The 22900-nt window shown below is 41.4% G+C and overlaps 1 non-coding gene across 1 annotated transcript; it reads right to left on the reverse strand.

The window, feature by feature from the left end:
- Positions 1 to 20552: 20552 nt before the first annotated feature.
- LOC122701193 lies at positions 20553 to 20715 on the reverse strand. The gene has a single exon (XR_006343027.1). It is a non-coding gene; the product is annotated as a U1 spliceosomal RNA (small nuclear RNA).
- Positions 20716 to 22900: the final 2185 nt, after the last annotated feature.

Raw genomic sequence — 22900 nt, forward strand, 5'->3', positions numbered from 1 at the left:
CTGTTTCACCTTTATCAGGAGGCTCTTTAGTTCCTCTTCGTTTTCTGCCATTAGGGTAGTATCATCTGCATATCTGAGGCTATTGATATTTCTCCTGGCAATCTTGATTCCAGCTTGTGATTCATCCAGCCCAACATTTTGCGTAAGGTAGTCTGCATTTAAGTTAAATAAACAGGGTGACAAAAGCAGGGTGACAATCCCATTCAGCTTTGATATAATCTTTTCCCAGATTTGAACCAATTCTTAGAAAAGGCAGAGGAACCAGAGATCAAATTGCCAACACCTACTGGGTCATTGAAAAAGCAAGAGAGTTCCAGAAAAACATCTATTTTTGCTTTGTTGACTATGCCAAAGCCTTTGACTGTGTGGATCACAACAAACTGTGGAAAATTCTTAAAAAGCTGGGAATACCAGACCACCTTTCCTGCCTCCTGAGAAACCTGTATGCAGGACAAGAATCAACAGAACAGAACATGGGACAATGGACTGGCTCAAAACTGGGAAAGGAGTACATCAAGGTTGTATACTGTCACCCTGCTTATTTAACTTATATGCAGAGTACATTATGAGAAACATTGGGCTGGATGAAGCACAAGCTGGAATCAAGATTGCTGGGAGAAATATCAATAACCTCAGATATGCAGATGACACCACCCTTATGGCAGAAAGTGAAGAAGAACTAAAGAGCCTCTTGATGAAAGTGAAAGAGGAGAGTAAAAAAAAATGGCTTAAAGCTCAACATTCAGAAAACTAAGATTATGGCATCTGGTCCCATCACTTCATGGCAAATAGATGGGGAAACAGTGGCTGACTTTATTTGCTTGGGCTCCCAAATCACTGCAGATGGTGATTGCAGCCATGAAATTAAAAGATGCTTACTCCTTGGAAGGAAAGTTATGACCAACCTAGACAGAATATTAAAAAGCAGAGACATTACTTTGCCAACAAAGGTCCGTCTAGTCAAGACTATGGTTTTCCAGTAATCATGTATGGATGTGAGAGCTGGACTATAAAGAAGGCTGAGTGCTGAAGAATTGATGCTTTTGAACTGTGGTGTTGGAGAAGACTCTTGAGAGTCCCTAGGACTGCAAGGAGATCCAACCAGCCCATCCTAAAGGAGATCAGTCCTCGGTGTTCATTGGAAGGACTGATATTGAAGCTGAAACTCCAATACTTTGGCCACCTGATGTGAAGAGCTGACCTATTTGAAAAGACCCTGATGCTGGGAGGGATTGGGGGCAGGAGGAGAAGGGGACGACAGAGGATGAGATGGTTGGATGGCATCACCGATTCAATGGACATGAGTTTGGATGAACTCTGGGAGTTGGTGATGGACAGGAAGGCCTGGCATGCTTCAGTTCATGGGGTTACCAAGAGTTGGACACGACTGAGCGACTGAACTGAACTTTGTTTCATGTCTGGTTCTAACTGTTGGTTCTTGACCTGTGTATACTTTTCTCAGGAGGCAGATAAAGTGGTCTGGTATTCCCATCTACTAAAAATTTTCCACATTTCTTTGTGATCCACATAATCAAAGGCTTTAGTGTAGTCAACTTCTATGATCCAGCAGATATTGGCAATTTGATCTCTGGTTCCTCTGCCTTTTCTAAATAGAGCTTATACATCTGGAAATTCTCGGCTCATGTACTGTTGAAGTCTAGCTTGAAGAATTTTAAGCATTACCTTGCTAGCATGTGAAATGAGCAGTATGTGAATTGTGCTAGCATGTGAATGTGAATGTGAATTGTGAATGAGCTAGCATGTGAATTGTGCAGTAGTTTGAACATTCTTTGGCATTGCCCTTCTTTGATATTGGACTGAAAACTGACCTTTTCCAGTCCTGTGGCCATTGCTGAGTTTTCCAAATTTGCTGGCAAATGCATAGCATTATTTTTACATATTGTACCCCACATACAATATTTCAACTTCAACTCCCCCCGCCCCTACCCAGTACAGTATGTTTTAGAGATCTTAGCATGTTGGGTTACATATTGGCTTGGCCAAAAAGTTTGTTTGGGTTTTTCTGTAAACTCTTATGGGGAAAACCCAAACAAATTTTTTGGACAACCCAGTATAATTCTACCGCATTTCACTCACTCATGCATAGTATTCTGTATTGTAAAAATACTGTGATTTTTAAGCTATTTCTCCATGGATAATCATTTAGGTTACTTTGAGCTATTCACTATTACAAACAGTAGTGTAATGAATATCTTTGTACAGTATTTTTTAGGCACACTTGGGTGTTACCTTAGTCTGTTCAGGTTGCTATAACAAAATACCACAGACTGGGTGGTAGAACCACAGAAATGTATCTCTTGCAGTTCTGGGGACTTGAAGTCCAAGATATGGGTGCCAGCATGGCCAGGTGAGGGCCTTCTTCCAGGTTTTTCTGACTGATGACTTCTTGCTGTGTCCCCACCAGCTAGAAGGGGCTAGGGAGCTCTGTGGGTCTCTGATATAAGGGCACTAATTCCATTCAGGGGGACTCCACCATCATGACCTAATCACCCCCAAAAGGCCCCACCACCTAACACCATCACATTGAATGCTGGAATTCCAAAGTGAATTTTCAGTTCAGTTCAGTCGCTCAGTCATGTCTGACTCTTTGTGACCCCACGGACTGGAGCATGCCGGGCTTCCCTGTCCATCACCAACTCCCAGAGCCTGCTCAAACTCATAATTTGAGTCAGTGATGCCATCCAACCATCTCACCCTCTGTTGTCCCCTTCTCCTGCCTTCAGTCTTTGCCAGTGTCAAAGTGAATTTTAGGGGGACTTAAATCTTCGGAGCATAGTAAGTATCATATTCTAGAAGAGATATTTGAGAATTAAACTGATCAGTTGAAACTTGTACACATTCAAAAATGGATAAGATTTGGCCAAATTCGCCTCTGAGCTGGCTCTCTGGTTTTATACCCTTTCCATCTGTGGATGAGGGTTCTGTCTTACATAACTTTGCCTATATTCATGTTCTTCTACTGTAAAGTTTTGAGCACTTTATACTGGATCCATAGAGTTGTCTGCTGAGACTAATGTTTGCCACTGATGTGATCCCTAAATTAGTTTTTATTTAAAACTTAAAACATCCAGTCTATTCTGTAATTTTACCACCAACTTTGTTTCTCATTTTGAATGGAACTGCCATCAGTGGAACAGGATTTATGTCAATCAGAGAGAAGACCTTTGTGTATTGGGGGCCTATTACTGAGAGCTGACATTGACTGAGGACTGACTATAAGCTTGACATGCTATATCCAAAGGTTTTCCCATTATTGACTTTCTCCTGACACACAAAGAAGGTTCAGTAAATTGACAATGTAGAAAGTGGTCGAGTTGAGATTCAGATCAGGCTAAGATCTATTAAACATTCTGAAATATTGCATATGTCTATGGTAGATTAATATTTTGAGCGTGTAATGGTTACTGAGTCCTTCCACTCTGATAATGAGTGGTTTGGACGTCAGGGGTAGGGAAACAGACAAGGGAGTGGATGGAGAAGTCTTAGCAAGGTCTTATGTGCAGCCCTGGTATCACCTTCAAGGCCCAGCTCCAAGCTGGAGGGAGATTGTGTAGGACTCTGCTGGTTTTTGCTGTAACCCTTCTGTCAGTCACAAACTTGTGTTTCATCATGAGCGTGATGTGCTGTGGGGGTTTCTGGGATGGGGAGGATGACTTTACATGGGAAGAGGTAGGCTGGGCAATTTTTGGCAAACCCTGGTTGAATTTGCTGTCTTCCAGATCCTTCTTCTCATCTCCTTTCTTCTGCCTTTGTCCCATGTGGCACACAGCGTGACCTTTTTAAAAAATATTTAAAAAGTAATTTCATTACTGTTGGCTGCGCTAAGTCTTCGGTGCTGTGCCGGCTTTCTCTAGTCGCGGCGAGAGGGGACTGCTCTCTAGCTGTGCAGGCTTCTCGCGGCTGTGGCTTCTCTGGGTGCCGAGCCCGGGCGCTAGGGCGCACAGCCTTCAGAGCTGTGGCTCCGGGGCTCTGCCGCGCAGCCTCAGTAGCTGTGGGAGCACAGGCATGTTGTGCTTCATGGCACGTGGAACCTTCCCAGATCATGGATTGAACCGTGGCTCCTGCACTGGCAGGTGGATTTCTTACTGCTGAGTCCCCAGGGAAGCCTCAGAGTGATCTTTTAGAAGTGAAAGCGTCACTGTAACCAGTGCTCAACCAATCTGATCTTCTTGCTGGAATATACCAGAACACGTTCCCACTTCAGCATCTTGACACTTGCTCTTTCTCTGAGTGCTCTTCCTGGGGCCCTTCCGGCAGCCTTCGGTTCTCCTCCAGGAGTCGGTTTGAATGTCCTGTCGGGGAGGAGCTCCCTCACTTGTTCCTGCGGTCCAGTGGGAGCCACCCAGCCCTCTCCTCTGACCTCTGGTCCCGCAGGTCACTCCCTGGGAGTTCTGGAGCATCATGAGGAGCCAGGGTGCGAGCTCCACCAGGCAGAACCCTTGTCACGCTTCATCCCTGCCTGGAACAGCACGCTGGACAGTACATGGCCGTTTCGTGAACGGTGAAAGCTAGGGCTCTGGTGGGTCAGTGTTTGTCTTTTAAAAATTCACTATATATTTATTTGGCTCTGCTGGGTCTCAGCTGCAGCATGCAAGATCTTTGATCTTTGTTGTGCCATGTGGGATCCAGTTCTCCTCCTGGGTATCAAACCTGGACCCCTTGCATTGGGAGTTCAGTCTTAGCCACTGGACCACCAGAGAAGTCCTCCAGATCTATGCTTAGTGTACTTGTGAGTTGGTTCCTTTTTGGAATCTGCTTTTTCCTTTATGAAATAGAGGGAAATTAATATGTATATAAATGAACATAAGCAACTGCTATGCCGCACGCATTGTGCTAATTACTTGACTTACATATGACCTCATGCGAAGCTCACCACCATCCCATGAGGAAACTGGTGTTCCCATTATGCAGGTAGGGAAACTGAGGCAACTGAGCCAAATGTGTCCCTCAAAAGCTCACGCCCTTCTCACTGCCCAAGAACTCCATGTTTCTAGAGTTTTTCTTTTTAACTCCTACCCCAGGACATAACACAGCTGGGTTCCTTTAAAGATCCACAAGCAATTAAATCTGTCTTCTATTTTTACCTTTCAAAGTAAAAGCAAGCAAAGCAGTCACATATTTACTTGGTATTGTCGGACTGGGTGGCACGGTATCTGCCCGGCTCAGCTCCCAGTTTGCCCCTTTTCACCACTAAATGCATTTTATTAGACTGGCCGGGCTTGGCGGGAGATCACACATGTGATGTCGGTGTACTTAAAATGTGGGTAATTCATTTGTTAAATGAATACAGCAATTATTAATTTCAATTTATCCTGTTTATTGGGAACAGCTGTTCATTAACATTTATTTAACTGCTAATTTTAGAGCCAAGCTAATTACCTCAAACACACAGCGCAGTGGTATCCAGTATGGAGAAGTGCTCTGACTGCCCTGCATGTGCCAGAATGTGAAAATAGCGAGCTCTCCAGGGTGCTGTTTTGCAGGTGGCCAGGTGGGGGCTCCCTTCAATTGGAGTTCAGACCTCATGCCTCAGTCCTGTTCTTAGGACCTGAAAGGTACCAGATGCTCTAAGGCCAGAGGAGCAAATTGTTGTGGGTGAAGGGGAGGTGGGGTGGGGAGGGGCCAGTGGTGAGGCTGGCAACAAAAATGAATGAAATGGGAAGGTCTAATAACTCACACAGCCTCATTGGTCTATATTTGTTTCTGTTGTTTTAATCAACATATAGTTTTGAGAAATCTTTCCTCTCTTATGGATATATATTCTTTTTCATATTGTTTTCCACTGTGGTTTATTACAGAATATTGAATATATATATCAATATCCCTGTGATATACAGTAGAACCATGCTGTCCATCCATTCTATATATAATAGTTTGTATCTGTTAATCCCAACCTCCCAATCCCATCCATCCCCTACCCCCTGTTCCCTTGGCAGCCACAAATCTGTTGTTGATGCCTGGCAGTCTGTTTCTGCTTCAGAAATCTTTCTTTGCAGTGAGAAAGGAAATCTATTTCAAGCATGGTAATAATGGCCATTGACTCTCAGCATGAAATTTCTGGAGACAGTAGGGAGGGGTGGAAATTGTAGCAAAGCTGGAGGGGGTTGGCACTTGCTTCCCAGAGGACCTAATTGTCAGCAACCAGATACATAGATTTTTACATGAAATCTCCTGAATTGTAGATGTTAGCTCAAGTGTTAAAAGAATACACAGTGGACAATAAAAGAGTACAGTTGTGGCTTGAGTGCTGCCCATTTATAACTTCTACATTAAGGGTTACTGAGATCTGTGGGTAATGCTCAGGTGACTGGTGAATAGACTTGTCTTCTGAGGTCAAATCTGATTTATTTCGTTTTCAGTCATGTTTTTGGTCCACAGAATTCTCTGACTAAAAATACTTCACCTTAAGGAAAATTCTTAACCTGTCTGTGCTTCATTTTCTTTGTTTTTAAAATGAAGGAGTTGGGTTTTATTTTCTATGAAATCTAAATATAACCTTTATGATTTGCAAATGTAATATGATTTAAAATTATGCAAGAAACATGAGCCTTATAGGGGACCATTAAAATAGTAAAACAATTTTTTTGTGTAGGAGTCATTTTGTTTTGCATCTTTCTCTCCACCCCCCAGCACCACCCCCCGCCCAGCCTCACCATCACTTTTATAGGCAAATTCCTTTTGCTATAGTCCAGAGGATCTCAACCTTTAGTGTGTATCAAAGGATTCTTGAGACTCTGTCAAAATGTCGATGCCCAGACTTCCTGAGATTCTGACCATATATGTTTGACATTTGCTGGTGTGCACCCCCACGGTTCCGAGGCAGAGGATCCCTGGAGCACGCTGAGGAGTTCTGGCGCTCAGCGTCTGTTTCCATAACCTTCTGTGTCCCCATACCCCCGGTCGTAGAGGCTGGAAGGCGAAGAACCACCTTTTTCTGACTCTTTGGCCACTAGGATCCTGGATGAGGTTTAAGTTTTGATAAGGAGATGCCCTGGAGGTTTTGAAGGTAGAAGGGAGGCAAAGACCAGTCTTTTTTTTTTTTTCCCCCCTGAGATTTTTGTGCTGCTGATGTATGTGAATGTTGGCAGTAGCTGGACTTCACAGTCACAGTTTATTTAGCTTCACCATCTGGAGAAGCTATGGCTTCAGAAGTGGCGGTAGCTATGGAAACAGTAATAGCCTGACATCTCCCTGGCAGTAATAGTCCCTGCCCTCTGGATTATGGCTGTGGGGGGTTATAATCTTGAAATCAGAACCCATTTCAGTCAGCATAGGCGAGGTTCTGCTGGGGTAACAAACAACCTTGAAATCTGAAGTGTGTTTTCTTTTTATGATCAATTTCTTTTGTTTCTGTAATGTGCCAGGTGTGGATTGCTGAAGGGCTGTGCCTCATGTTGCCTCACACTAGGATTTACACTGAAACAGCAGACATCAACCCCTCCTTTGCTGGGTACCACATGGAGGGGTGGCAAGGTGTAGGGAAATCATGCTGGCAATTAAATGCTCTGACCTAGAAGCAATACATGTCACACAAAAACCAATGGTCATAACTAGTCAAGTCCCACCTAATCACACAGGGGTTAGGAAGTGTGCCTAGAATGTGGAGAGCTGAAAAGACTTGGTGAACAGTCCTCAAGACTCCCACAGGAGCCTAGAGGCAGCCTTTTAATATTAATACCATTCAGTTAATTCTTCCACGATGTTGCATCTTATCTCTGATTTAAATCTCATTGTTCTTAACATATTAGAGTCATTTTTGCCTCCTGCACTGAACTCCAATCAGTAAATAAACATTACCTTAGACCTTCTCTTTCTTTTATACACACACACACACACACACACACACATATAATTGTGTAGTTGATTTTGTACATATCACATATAAATCAATCTTGAATTTGTATTTAGTTCCCAGTTGGTTCAGTGGTAAAGAATCCGCCTGCCAATGCAGGAGATGCAAGAGATGTGGGTTTGATCTCTGGGTGGGGAAAAATCTCCTGGAGAATGGAGTGGCAACCCACTCCAGTATTCTTGCCTGGAAAATCCCATGGACAGAGGAGCCTGGTGGGCTATAGTCCATGGGGTCACAGAATTGGACAGGACTTAGCAACTGAGTGCACACACATGCTATATTAAATTAATGTTCTTTGAAAATGCTTAATCATGTTGTGTTCTCACCCATGGAGGCCCCAGCTTATCTTTCTCCACTAGTTAAATGCTATTCTGTATGTTCTTAAAACAATGGGTATATACCATTCGTCAAAACTCCACATTTCCAGAGACTCTCTTCTCATCCCTTGACATCTTCAGCAACCAGTCAGGTCAGTCTTCCCACAGTGTCGCTCTACAGAGATGCTTCAGTCTCTGGCTAGCCAGAACAGTGTTCTAGTTAGGGGATGGCCTCTGGAGCTGGGTTGACTGGGTTTGAATACCAGCTCTATGATTTCCTGGTAGTATGACTCAGGGAAATTTCTTAACCTCATGTCCTATTTTTTCTCATATATGAGGTGGAGTTGTTTGGAGCATAATGCTTTAAAAATGATGACTGGTACAGGCTCAATACATTTTAGCCAGTTTATGCATTGTCCAATATATCAAAAATGTGAAACTTACATGGTCCAATAGATGGGGTTTTGGTAGCACTGAAACCTAATATAGGTAGCATTTAACTCACACAGATGTACTTTCTTTCAATTCTCTTTTCATCTTTCAAAGACAGTCTTGATTAGTTGCTAGTATGTCCATTACAACCTCTTCTACACTCACTAACAGAAATGGTATGAATAAAGTTTGAAAAAGCCCAATCCAGTCCATTAGCACATTTCTGCAGTCATGCAATTTGCTACATGGTCTCCATGATTGATTATGTAACCTCTTAAATGAAGAGCTTATTCATACCTATCCAAAGTAGCCTGGATTTGTGGTTTTCTCTAGCAGAGAGGGCTCAAGAGAGTGAATGTTAATCTCGAAGCACCTTTCTGAGGCTGATTCCCAGGTTAACAGGTCTTGCTGAATTTTACTAGTTTGCACCTAGACACATCTTTACCAACATATTAAATCAGCCTTTTTTATTTCCCTCCAAGCTCAGCTCCCTCTCCTCTCTCCCCTAGTTTTGTAAATGGTGCCACAATTTTGGTGGATAAGTTTCATATTTTAGCTTATCAGGAGTGGCTTCCTGGAAGGTAAGATCCTGAAATCTAAGAAGAGTAGAATGGAGGTCAGTTACTATTTTCTGCCATGGGTACAGAGTGAGCAGAGTTGATCAACTCTTCAGTTACAAAGAAACTGGACATTTAGTCCCTTTTCTTTGACTTTGTTCATTCCTCCATTACATCTCTTTGGGCTTACATGTCTTCATTTTCCCACCAATTCAATTTCTACTCCCCCTGAAGATGCAACAAAAGCCCTGTCTTTCTTTTTCTAAAGATTTTGTTTTAGAGTTGTTTTAAGTTTATAGCAACCCTTAGAGAAAGGTACAGAGATTTCCTGTATACCTTCTGTCCCCACATGTGCATAACCTCCCCCCTTATTAATGTCGCTTACCAGAATGGTATAATTTTCACCAAGATGAACCTATGTTGACATAATAATCACTTGAAGTCCACAGTTTACTTTAGGGTTCACCCTTGGTATTGTATGTTCTATAGGTTTGGGCAAATGTATAATGCCATGCATCCATCTTTATATCATACAGAGTAGTTTTACTGCCCTAAAAATCCTCTGTGCTCTCACATACCCTGTCTCCCCTGTAACAACTATTGTTTTTTATTGTCTCAATAGTTTTGCTTTTTTTTTTTTTTCAGAACTCTGCCTTTTTTTATGTAGTTAGAATTATATAATAAGATTTTCTTTTATTTTTAATTTATTTGGCTGTGCTGGGTCTTGGTTGTGGAACATTGGCTATTTAGTTGTGGTGTGACAAGTGGGATCTAGTTCTCTGACCAGGAATCAAGCCCAGGTCCCCTGCATTGGAAGTCTTAACCACTGGACCACTAGAGACGTCCCTCTAGTTGGATTTTCAAAGAGGTAGCCTCTTCAGGTTGACATATTTCACTTACTAATATGCATGTAAGATTTCTCCACATTTTTTTTATGGCCTGGTAACTCATTCTTTTTAGTGCCAAATAATATTTCATTGTCTGGATAAACAGCAGTTTATCTATTCACCTACTGAAGGATATCTTGGTTGCTTTCAAGTGTTGGCAGTTGAGTGAAGCGGCTATAAACATCCATGTGGATTTTGTATGGATACAAGTTCAGCTCCTTTGGGTAAATACCAAGGTGCATGATTACTGGATCATAGTTTTGTAAGGAACTGTCTTCCCGGGAAGCTCTTCCAAAGTGGCTGTAGCATTCTGCATCCCCTCTAACAGTGTTCCTGTCTGTCCACATCCTCTTCAGCATCTGGTGTTGTCAGTGTTCTGGATTTTGGTCAGCCTGATAGGTGTGTGGTGAATCCTATTTTCTTGACCCAGATAATGAGTCTTAGTCATTTTGGTTTCCCACACAATGTTGAGTCCATAATAATTGCTAAATAAATATTTGCTGAATGAATGGAAGACTCTGCCTTCTTTTATGTAGGTTGTTGCATTGAACAGCCTACATGTTTTTCTTAACTATTTACGAACTTGTCTTCAAAACTAAACCGGGCACTGCGGAGGCAGGGATCAGGCAGACCTTACTCTCACTAGTGTAACGTTCATTCCCTTGTTCACAAACGTTCAATTCGAGAATTTTGTCCTTCAGGTTGTTGGCCCGCCAGGTCTAAGGAATATACCTCCCAGCCTATTAATGATGATGTTCAGGGACCTTTGAATTTCCGAGGGAAGGCTGAGGATAAAGACAAGTTGGATGACCACCTGACAAAATACCCTCCTCTCCATCTACCCCCATCCACTCTTCACCTTGGTACCAACTCACATCTCTTGGGTCTCAGCTTATTGGCCACATTTCCTCAGAGAAGACTTTGGTGGTTTTTTTTTCTTTTCTTTTCTTCAATATTTATTTGTTTATTTGATTTGACTGTGCTGGGTTTTAGTTGCCGCGTACGGGATCTGTAGTTACAATATGTGGGAGGATGTTTTAATTGTGGCATTTGGACTCTAGTTGAGGAATCTAGTTCCCTGACCAGGGATTGAACCTGGACCCCCTGCACTGGGATCTGGGAGTCTTAGCCACAGGACCACCAGGGAAGTCCTGAGGAGCCTGCAGTTTTTGCCTGGAGAGAGTATCCCTCTGACAGTCCTGGCAACTTTTACTACTTTGTGTTTCTTTGTCCAATCACTAGCTTAGCCTGGGAAATCCCCAAGGTCCCTGACTGCCACTATTTCTGCCCCGCAGTCCCAGACACAGCATGGTTCCTGGCAGACAGTAGGCCTTGTGTTGAGATTGTTCATATGAAGGAATGACTACCTAGTATATTAACTTTTAACTGAATTTTGATTGATTACCATCATTTAGCCTTATCACTCTCACAACTTGGATTACAACTTTATATTAGGATGAGTGAAAGATTTGGCGTGGGGTGGAGGGTGAACTTAGACCCAATACTAGATTTTATTTTAACTTCAATAAAATTTCAGTTCAGTTCAGTTGCTCAGTCACGTCCAACACTTTGCGACCCCATGAATCGCAACACCCAGGCCTCCCTGTCCATCACCAACTCCCAGAGTTTACCCAAACCCATTCCCATCGAGTCAGCGATGCCATCCAGCCATCTCATCCTCTGTCGTCCCCTTCTCCTCCTGCCCCCAATCCCTCCCAGCATCAGGGTCTTTTCCAATGAGTCACTAAAATTTACCCAATACCAAATAGGTTTCTTTTCTTTTTATTTAAAAAAAAATTTTTTTTTGAATGTGGTTGACTTACAGTGTTACAATGTTGTGTTAGTTTCAGGTGTTCAGCCAAGTGATTCAGTTATACATATACATATTCTTTTCTTTTTAATTTTAAAAAACTCTCCTGAGCCTTTCAAGGCCTCAGCTTTATCATGTACATACCATCATATACCCTGGCTGTGAGAAAAGACAAAGCAAAACAGGGTCAGTTTTGGACTGTCAGAGGCGATTCAGACCACATGTACTTAAGAGAACAGTTTCTCTTCCCCTGCAATATCAGAATGACTTCAGGACCATGGCTTCCAAGGTAGTATTTCACTTTTAATTTTAGCTCTAAGCCACTGACTAATAGGACTTGAATCTGTGCTGAGAACTCAGACCATAAAAAAAAAAAAAATCCCCGTCGTAGACAGCAGAGGAATGCAAAGAATTAATTGCTATGTCAGGCTTCATTTTCTGCATAGTTACACTGGGCTGATCTTTAGACTTTACCCATGTTTTTGAGGCAAACAGTGCATAAACATGCCCCTGTCCTTTTTTAAATGACAAGGTTGTCGGAGCCTGCTCGTGAACCCCAGGAGGACCTCAGATCCCTTTTCTCCGACACATGGGAGTTGAGGCAAGTCATTAAAATGGAAAAACCCTCCTGTGTGGAGCTGAGGAGCTTGCGTGTGGTGTGGTGAAACCCGGAAAAAGCAAGGGAGGCCCTGGCATCCCAGGGTCAGTTTAGCTGCAGAGCAGACGCTGGTCCCTGGGTGAGGAGGTGACCAGGCTGACAGTGATATCAAGGGTAGTTCACGAGTAGACTTGATGTTCTCAGATCAGAGGCACTGGCCTCTATGTTGAATTGTCTATAGTTCCAGCCTCTCCCCATGACTCTCATCATGAATTCATCTAAAATGAGTCTATTTCTATCATCTGCATGGATTCCCCCCAGCGGCCAGAGTGGTAGTCGCTGAAAATAATGCTAATTACAGCAATAATAATAGCTGCCATTTATTGGCCATCTGCTAGGCTCTCGTAAGTTGCTAAGGGCTCTCTCTGTGTTATCTCATTTATTCTCCACAACCATCCTGTTGTCCTAGGCATTTCTCCCTGGGGGTGGGGTGGGGGAGTCAGCACCCTTGTGCGTGTCTTCATGTGACTCTCCCTCGTGGGAGGCGGGTCCAGACAGGGCCCCAACTCCACGGATGCCTCATGTTCCCTCTCCCTGCCTCCAGAAGACAGGCCAGCCCTCAGACACTCCTGCTCGATTCTTTGAATGTGAGTCTGAGCCGAGAGTTATGAGGGCAGAGATGGGGTGGGAGTATGTCCTGCCATGGCCGCGTTCTAGACGAGGTACTGCCCAGTGGTCAGAGAGCTTGGGGGTCCTACAGCTCCTGCATGGTGCCCATCTTGACTTCTGTGAATTCCAACACACACACTTTAAAAAAAAAAATTTGGCTGCGCTGGGTTTTCATTGTGAACTCCAGAGCATGCGGGCTTAGTTGCAGCACGTGGGTTTAGTTGCCGTGCAGCATGTGGGATCTTAGTACCCTGATCAGGGATCGACTTCACATCTCTTCTTTTGGAAGGTGGATTCTTTACCACTGGACCACCATGAAAGTCCCCCAGTACACTCTTCTTGCTTTCAACCAAGTACCCTGTCACATCTCTGAATCCAGTGCTGTTATTCTCCCTATGTTACAGGAGAGGAGACTGAAACTCATACAAGGTAAATAACTTGACCAAGGTCATGCGTGTGTGGCAGGGCTGGGACTCCATCCCACAGACATCAGATACCAGAATCGTTCTTTCCATTGGCCGATTCAAAGGACCCTTACCTCTGCTTGCCTGGTCCATTAGATGGGGTCGCAGCTTCTGAGAAAAAGAATGGAATGATCTTTTCTTCAGAAAAGACACATGACTAGGTGTTTTCTCCCTTTAACCCAAGAAGAGCAGCCTTGATTTTCTTTACCCAGTTGATCTATTCAATTCCTTCTCCCCTTTTTGTTCATCACTCTTTCCCCTCTTTTAATGCACCAAAGGATTGCAAACCCATGGGTGATTTTTAAATTAAACACTATTTTTTTTAATCTCTTAAAATCGAAAGCTCCAATTAAAAGGGGGAAAAAAACTCACAACTGCATAAAACTTTATCACTTGAGCCCCAAGACAGGAAGCAGCGATAAAACAGTGACATGCTAGAAACAAATTACATGCATTTATCAGTAAATGGGGCTGTGTATGCTAATGGGCTTCAGCTTGGGAATAGGAGGCCTGGCTGCGTCAGGCTGGTTACGCGGAATTCATTACCAGGAGCCAGTGAAGGAGAGACTTGCATTGGTGAGTGCCTGCCTTGGGTCCCACTGGAGCAGTGGGGCATGTGCATTTCCGTTTGGAATGAGTTCTGCAGAGCTATGGGTGTGAAGGGCTGGGACTGAGTGGAGACTTCCGGGAAAAACAGTACCATGCTGATCCAGCCAAGGCAGGGAAACCTCAGACCAGCACTTGTCAAGCTCCTGGGATGTGCCGATTACTGAACTTGGAGCTTTATTTACATATTTATTTATGTCATTTAATCCTCAAGGTAACTTTTGGATACAGGCAGTAATAACCCCATTTCATAGGGGGAAAAAATTGGGGATTCAGAGGGACAATTGCTGAAGGTCACTGGGGAGGAATAGTAGGATTTGAACCCAGGGTTTATACCAGAGCTCTATCTATGACCTTGGCAGTTGCTTTATCTCACAGGACCTGTTTCTGAGTTCAAGGATGGACTTTGATATTGGGCAGACCTGGTTTCAAGTCTCTTTCTCTAACTACCTGGATGACATCTGATAAATAACCTCTTTGAGTGTCTTTTTCTCTACTGGTTATGCAGAGTTTTAGTTAGTTGTCAAAAGACTAATAAGATCACACCAATATGACATAGTGTAGGACATGTTGACAGTAGATGGTTGTTGATATTGCTCTTTTTTTAAAAAAAACTTATTTTGCCTCTGAAGGCTATGTAATCTTTGTATTTATTTCCCTCTGGGCTTCCTTTCCCTGGCTCTAGCCCTCATGTTAATGCTGAGACACTGGGTGCCACCAGAAATGCAAGTGAGAGTGGAACTGTTTCTCTTCCTCCTCCTTCTCCTCTTCTTCTACAAGGGGGCTTCAGTGTTGTACATTAAAAAAAAATATCTGAACTCTTTTTCTTCTCATACGCAAGCTTGGTGGGGGCAAATTAAGACAGAATTGAGATTTCAGGGAGACCAGCATTTAAGACTATGCACTAGAACTGCTTGGCAACATTTTTCCTTTTCCAGTGAAGTTTGGAAAAAACCAAGATACTGTATTGACTTATTTAAAAAGCTGAATTTATTCTGTCTTAAAGGATTAAAAAATTCCTGAGACTATGTCCTTCCTACCATTTGTTGTCTTTCTTTTATAAATTATAGTGAAGTTGGGGAATCAGTCTTCCTTTTTTTAAGGCAAAAACCCCAACCCCCCCAAAACATGTGGGTCTCCATTTTGGGGGTAGGTGGGCAAATTTATGAAATTTGAAGGTCTGAAAGAGAAGAGGGGGCTCTGCACTTTTTAGGTCATATATCTCTTTTTTATACAAAATTTTGAGTGGGCTTCTCTAGTGGTTCAGCAGTAAAGAATTGGCCTGTGATACAGGAGATGCAGGTTCAATCCCTGGATTGGGACGATCCTCTGGAGGAGGGCGTGGCAACCCACTCTAGTATTCTTACCTAGACAGTCCCATGGACAGAGGAGCCTGGAGGGCTACAGTCTGTGGGATCACAGAGAGTCGGTCACAACTGAAGCAACTCAGCATGCTTGCATACAAAATTTTGAGTAGGAAATCATATCTTATATATATTTATAAATTATATGTCTATTACTAATTAAATATAGGTTAAATATTAGTACAGTATAAGTGTTTTTTTTTTAATTAAAACAATATTTCCATACTTCAATGGACCAATTTGCATTTTAGAGGCCATTGGTTTGGTTTAGAAAATAAAGAACCTCCAATGTTAGAACAAAGAGATGAGAAAACATCTCTTCAGGGCTACCTACCCTGGCTTCTATGGATGGTCTTCAGATCATTTTCATCCCCCTGGGATCCTATGCAAAAATGTAGTATTTGTAATTATTTTTCCAGAGTTTTGGTTCATTGCTTGAATCAGATTCTCAAAGATTAAGTTCTAAAGACAAATCCAGTAATTTGTTCCAGCTGCTCCACAAGATGGAAAAGAGAGCAAGTTGCCAGGGTGAAGGCAGTCAATTTAGTACTGAGATGGGATTTGCCTTTACTGAGTTCCTACTTATTGCTTTTAGGATTGCTCAGGTTTCTGTTTCAATCTCATTTTTGGGTATTATGCATTCACAAACAAAACTGTGTAACACATTTTCTCAGTTGTAGAATTTTTACATTTTTAATGCTAACAATACTTAATGAATAGTTCATCTAGAGTCATGCACAGTTCTTAAATGTGTAACTTGTTGAGCTTTGACAATACATACACATGTGTAGCCATCACCCAGATTAAGATACGGTAGTTTTCCACCACTTGGAATCTTCTCTTGTTCCCTGTTGCAGGCAACCCTTCCTTCTCACCCGAGGCAATCACTATTAGAATTTCTACCACTGGAGATTATTTGGGCTGGTTTTGAATTTCATGTAGAGAGATCATTTGGTGTTCATTTCTTTTTTTGGTGACTGATTTCTTTCATTCAGCATAATGTTTTTGACATTCATCTAAGTTGTTTATAGTAGTCCATCCTAACTGCTGAGAAGTATTTGATGGTATGGATATAAAACAGTCCATCATTTTCCTGATAAGGAATATTTAGGTCATTTTCATTTTGTTGTTTAGTCACTAGTTGCATTTGATTCTTTTTGCAACCCCATGGACTGTAGCCCACCATGTTCCTCTGTCTGTGGAGTTTCCCAAGCAAGTATACTAAAGTGGGTTGCAATTTCCTTCTCTAGGAACTCTTCCTGACTGAGCCCACGTCTCTTGCATTGCAGGTAGATTCTTTACAACTGAACTACCAGGATGCTATGGACATGTAGATGCATTACTGTGGACATATGCTCTTATTTCTCTTAGGAATATAGGAGTGAAACTTATGGTTCATACTGTAGGAAACTGCCAAACTGTTTTCAAATGTGATTGTACCATTTTACATTTGTATCAGAAGTATGCGATGGTTCCAACTGCTCTGTGTTCTTGCCCACACTTAGGATTGTCTCTTAAAATTTAGCCATGCTTGCGGGTGTTTGTGTTCTTTTCCTCTCTGCCCTTCATTTTAATGCTTTGGAAGTTAAGACGCTTTTTGAGTTAATATCAAAGAAATTTACCAGGCAGAGGAATAATTAGTGACAGGTCAGATGTCTTGGATTGTTCAAATTCAAAATTAGAATTCATAGAAGAACTCTGTCCACCAATTATCACCTTGCCTGAGAGAGTTTTTTGGTAGCACCATTCAAAGCAAATCTAAAATTAAATGTGGATAGCTCATTGCAATTTATACTGTCTTCAAAAGGATTGTACTGTCATGCAGCATAGAAAAAAAATTACTGTAAATAGACATTGCCGCAGTTGCAGCTAGAGGCAGTAATATTTTCTAAATGTCTTAGAATAATTGATAGAGTTCTCTAAGCTGTAAGAAGCTGGTATGACAATTCATGTGCTTGAACTTTCTATGATTGGCTTTAGAAAGAAGCTATTTATGCATATATTTCAGTTAAGGACAATAAAACTGCTGAATTCATAGAAAATGAAGGTGAAGGCTTGTTATACTTTAAGTTGTCTTGAAAGTATTTTTAAAAAATTGTATCTTTATGTGATTTCAAATTCAAGAGTTACAAAACTAAACAGTTGAGTGCCTTTCTCTTGCCCTTTCCTCCTCCCTGGAAACAGCAAGTGTTAGTTTCTTATGTGAAATTACTGTGAAAACAAGCAAGTATGTTTACCTTCTCTTGTTCACACCTTGTTCTCTTCTTCTTCTTTAAAACCAAACTAACTACAATGAGGTATCACTTCATACCAGTCAGATCAGCAAAAAATCTACAAACAATAAATGCTGGAGAGGATATGGAGAAAAGAGAGCCCTCACAACTGGTGCACAATTGGTGGGAATATAAATTGATATAATCACTGTGGAGAACAGTAAGGAGATTTTTTGAAAAACTAGGAATAAAAATACCATATTACCTAGCAATCCCACTATTAGGCATAGTGAGTTAAGCCGCTCAATTGTGTCCGACTCTTTGTAACCCATGGACTGTAGCCTATGAGGTTCTTCCATCCATGGAATTTTCCGGGCAATAGTACTGGAGTGGGTTGCCATTTCCTTCTCCAACTACTAGGCATATACCCTGAGAAAACCATAATTGAAAAATATTCATATACCCTAGTGTTCATTATAGCATTATTTGTAATAGCTAGGACATGGAAGCAACCTAGATGTCCATCGACAGACGAATGAATAAAGAAGTTGTGGTACACACACACACACATACACACATACAGTGGAATATTACTCTGTCATAAAAAGGAATGAATTTGAGTTAGTTCTAGTAAGGTAGATGAACCTTGAGCCTGTTACGCAGAGTGAAGTAAGTCAAAGTGAAAAGCAAATATTATATAATAATGCAAATATGTGGAATCTAGGAAAATGGTGCTGCTGAAGCTATTTGCAGGGCAGGAATAGAAAAGTAGATGCAGAGAACAGACTTGTGGACATAGTGGGGGAGGAGAGGGTGGGACGAATTGAGAGAGTAGCATCGAAACGTATACATTACCTTGTGTAAAATAAATAGCCAGTGAGGAGTTGCTGTGTAACACAGGAAGCTCAACCTGGCACTCTTTAACAACCCAGAGGGGTGGAATTGGATTGGGGTGGGAGGTAGATTCAAAAGAGAAGGGACATATGTATACTTACGGCTGATTCAGGGTTGTATGGCAGAAACCAGCACAACATTATAAAGCAATTATCCTCCAATTAGAAAATTTTTTAAAATTAAAACCAAGCTGAATATAAAACCTCCAAAGCAAAACAAACAAAAGTAAGAGAAACATACAAAGCATACTGTTCAGTACTCAGATTTTTTCATTTAACATTCTTTGGCATTGACCTTCTTTGGGATTGAATGAAAACTGAACTTTTCCAGTTTTGTGGCTGCTGCTGAGTTTTCTGAATTTGCTAACTTGTTGAGGACAGCACTTTAACAGCCTTACCTTTTAGGATTTTAAATAGCCCAGCAGTAATTCCATAACCTCCACTAGCTTTGTTCTCAATAATGCTTCCTAAAAGGCCTACTTGACTTCATACTCCAGAACGTCTGGCTCTAGGTGAGTGACCATAGTATTGTGGCTATCTGGATCATTAAGAACTTTTTTGCATAGTTCTTCTGTGTAATCTTGTGTCTTCTTTTTAATCTGTTCTGCTTCTGTTAGGTCCTTACCATTTCTGTCCTTTATCATGCCCATCCTTGTCTAAAATGTTCCTTTGATAGCTTGTTTTCTTGAAGAGATGTCTAGTCTTTCCCATTCTACTGTTTACTTCTTTGCATTGTACACTTAAGGTCTTCTTATCTCTCCTTGCTATTCTCTGGAACTCTGTATTCAGATGGGTATCTTTCCCTTTCTATCTTGCTTTTTTTGCTTCTCCTCTTTCCTCAGCTATTTGTAAAGCCTCCCGAGACAACCACTCTGCCTTCTTACATTTCTTTTTTCTTTGGGATGGCTTTGATCACTGCCTCCTGTACAACGTTACAAGCCTCCATCCATAGTTCTTCAGGCACTCTTTCTACTGTATCTAATCCTTTGAACTATTTGTCACCTCCACTGTATAATCATAAGGGATTTGATTTGTGGTTTTCCCTAGTTTCTTCAAGTTAAGCCTGGATTTTGTAATAAGGAGTTCATGATCTGAGCCACAGTCAACTCCAGGTCTTACTTTTGCTAACTGTATAGAGCTTCTCCATCTTCGGCTGCAAAGAATGTAATCAATCTGATTTTGGTATTGACCATTTGGTTATGTCCAAGTGTAGAGTCTTCTCTTGTGCTGCTGGAAATGGGTGTTTGCTATGGCCAGTGTGTTCTCTTGACAAAACTCTGTTAGCCTTTGCCTTGATTCATTCTGTACTCCAAGGCCAAACTTGCCTATTACTACAGGTGTCTCTTGACTTCCTACTTTTACATTCCAATCCCCTATGATGAAAAGGACATATTTTTTCAGTGTTAGTTCTAGAAGGTCTTATAGGTGTTCATAGAACCATTCAACTTCATCTTCTTTGGCGTTAGTAGTTGTGGCATAGACTTTGGTTACTGTGATGTTGAATGGTTTGCCTTGGAAATGAATTGAGGTCATTCTGTTGTCTTTGAGATTGCACCCAAGTACTGCATTTCAAGATTCCTTTGTTAACTATGTGGGATACTCCATTTCTTCTAAGGGATTCTTGCCCACAGTAGTATATATAATGGTCATCTATATTGAATTAGGGAAAGCCAAGTGTTGGTACAATGCCAACAAGACTGCCTAAGGCCAAAAGTGACTCAGAAGAATCTTTTCCTTCCTAAGGCTGTCTCAAATACTGCTTGAGAGGAGTCAAGAAGAAAGAGTTAGGCTTTATATGAATAAGGGTATACAGTTATTAGCAGAGTTCTAAATCATGTGTCTTTAATAGAATTCCTCTTTTTTTTTTTTTTTAGAAAGCGCGAATGCAGCCCCCCACTACCACAAATTATGCAGTCGAGTTTCCCACATTTGGGGAAATCGCAGGGGTCAGCACATACAGAGTGCAATGGATAAGCCTCACCCTGGGAAAACCACCTTTGTGATCATGGTATCTCCCCTGCCAGGTAAGTATTCCTCTTTTAATTCCTTGAAATGTTGGTATTTTATTGGTGGGCACCTTTGAGGAAGATGAAATTTCTAGGTGTTATTCTTTTGGTACAGTGGTTGTTGCTCAGTCCCCACGTCGTGTCTGTCTCTTTGCAACCCCGTGGAACGCAGCACGCCAAGCTTTCCTGTTCCTCACCGTCTCCCAGAGTTTGCCAAGTTCATGTCCATTGAATCGGTGATGCCATCCAACCATCTCATCCTCTGTCACCCTGTTCTTCTTCTGCCTTCAGTCTTTCCCAGAATTAGGGTCTTTTTCAATGAGTTGGCTCTTCCCATCAGTTGGCCAAAGTATTGTAGCTTCAGCCTTCATCTTTCCAATGAGTATTCATCGTTGATTTCCTTTGAGATTGACTAGTTTGATCTCCTTTCTGTCCAAGCGACTCTGAAAAGTCTCCTCCAGCACCACAATTCAAAAGCATCAATTCTTTGGCACTCTGCCTTTTTTATGGTCCATCTCACATACAGGTATGATTATTGGAAAGACAATAGCCTTGACTATACAGACCTTTGAAGGTAAGGTGATGTCTTTGCTTTTTAACACACTGTCTAGGTTTGTCATAGCTTTCCTTCCAAGGAAAGTATGCAGTATCTAAATACTATTTCTCATGTAGTGGTCCTGTAGCTCTTTGCAAAATGAGTCAAAACTAGGCTTTTATCCCAGAAGAATGCATGTGGATACAGATAAATTTGACTTTCACTTTAGGAGAGGCTTCATAGATTACCTGAAGCTCGTTGGTGGCAATGCCCTGAATTTGTTGTAATCTTCCTGAGGAATAAAGGTAGTTTATATTCTGTTGGTTGATGATCACTTGGGATTATTAGCATGGAAGGTATCATTTTTATGACTTCAGAAACCACAGTAAATTTGAAAAATGATTGCAACTTTTTGAGGGGCATATGTTAGAATGCATAAGCTTCCAAATGATTTGCTTCCACCATTTCCCACAAAACAGTGTGTTTGAGTTTTGGCCACTGAGAAATAATATACAATAATGTTATGAGCCTGGGCTTAATAGTTGTTAAGAGCATGGGCTTTATGTCAGAATTTGAGAATGGGGAGCAAGATCCAAACTTTATTCTGCCGCTCACCTAGTACAGGACAATTGAATCTTTCTTTACCTTACTTTTTTCATCTGCAAATAGGGTTAACAGTGCATTTTATGGCATGGTGTGAGGATTACATGAGCTAATGAATGAAAAGCTATATGTAGAATGTCTGGCATGAATAAGAATTCAGTTAATAATATCTGTCAGTTCTTCTCTGTCTGAGATTCTTAATATTTTGTAATTGTATCAGATGACTCTAGATCATATTCACTGTTATTTTAAATTATCAAATCACCTGGAGACTAATTGAGAAGTTCAGACCATGGATTGCCAAGTGGCAAAACTGTAGTTAAAACATATGGTCAGAGTGCTTTGGGCCACTTGGGGAAATGGATTTTATAGAGATGCTAGAAATATTAAATAAAGTTTATGGAACAGAATAATTATTGTTACCAGTAACTTCAACATTTTGTGTTCATACATATTGGTCTCACTGCTAGGAAGACTTTTATTATTATCACTGTTAAACAGGTTAAACAGGATCCCATTCACAAAAGCAAGCTGAAAAACTTAAAATTATAGCATATGTTTGTCCTTGAATTGATCCCATGAGTCTTGAGAATTCAAAGGAGCCTTCGGAATATTTCTCAAAATCTAGTTTGAAAGAATATATCCATATTCAATTCACACAAGATTTATTGAAAATACTAGGTTTCTCAAATTTGGAAGATTCTCCCTATCTTTTTGATTCCTAAGACAAACCTCACCCTGCAGTCATTTATTTTCTGATTTTTTTAAACCTAAACAGGGAGCATCCTAGCAGTCTGTCTGAAAACTAAGCAGATTGTGTGTGTGTGTCTCTGTGTATATGTATCCAGTGTGTATGCATGTATCTGTGTGTCTACTTATGTATCTCTCTCTGGATGTATTTATCTGTGTGTGCATGTTCCTGCATCTATATTCTTTCCCAGTCATCTTATGACTGAGAACAGAAAAGACACCAAGAAATAAAGGCCTGAGAAGACTATTCATCACTGGGGTCTGCCTCTCAGCCTGACTAGTAGCTCCCCAGGGAGTCTTAACAAAGCACTGCAGAGTCCAAA

This window comes from Cervus elaphus, chromosome 9 (assembly GCF_910594005.1).
Source record: "Cervus elaphus chromosome 9, mCerEla1.1, whole genome shotgun sequence".
Classification (NCBI taxonomy): domain Eukaryota; kingdom Metazoa; phylum Chordata; class Mammalia; order Artiodactyla; family Cervidae; genus Cervus; species Cervus elaphus.